At 36.3% G+C, this 496-nt stretch overlaps 1 long non-coding RNA gene across 1 annotated transcript; it reads left to right on the top strand.

Annotated features, from left to right (window-relative positions):
* The first annotated feature begins 71 nt into the window (after positions 1-71).
* On the top strand, positions 72-476 carry LOC108757971 (uncharacterized). The gene is made up of 3 exons (XR_001939931.1): positions 72-141; positions 230-304; positions 399-476. It is a non-coding gene; the product is annotated as an uncharacterized LOC108757971 (long non-coding RNA).
* The last annotated feature ends 20 nt before the right edge of the window (positions 477-496 follow it).

Genomic DNA, 496 nt, shown 5'->3' with positions numbered 1-496 from the left:
ATTAAATTCTAATATTTTCATAGAACCAAACTGTATTGTAGGACGTGCGATTCCACATCGTCGAGGATTGTCCGGTAAGTCGTCTCAGTTTGAGACGACGACGACCTGCTGCAGAAGCGCCCGATGAAGTCGTACCAGCACGTAAGTTGGAAAAACAATAAAAATTAATTAGAAATAAAATTAAAAATTAAATTATGTATTTCCTCTATTAAAATATCAAATTTTCCAGGAAGAGCACGAATCGAGGCCGTACAGAATATTCCGCGTAACCAGCGGAACATACCCTTGATCATATTATCACCCGGTAAGTCGAATTTTTAAAACATGCCTCCCTATAAAATCAGTTTTTGTGTGATTAGAAATATAATATTAATGAAAAAATATAATTTTTGTTTTAGACGATGATTCGCAGGAAATCGCAGCTTTTCGTGTACCCAGTCCAGCTGAAGAAGAATATCACGATATTTCGCCACGAGGTAAGTTTTAAATAGTTGGC

This window comes from Trachymyrmex cornetzi, unplaced genomic scaffold (genome assembly GCF_001594075.2).
Source record: "Trachymyrmex cornetzi isolate Tcor2-1 unplaced genomic scaffold, Tcor1.1 scaffold149, whole genome shotgun sequence".
Classification (NCBI taxonomy): Eukaryota; Metazoa; Arthropoda; class Insecta; order Hymenoptera; family Formicidae; genus Trachymyrmex; species Trachymyrmex cornetzi.
Note: the sequence above shows the minus strand (reverse complement) of the source record. Positions and strands in the feature narration are given on the sequence as shown.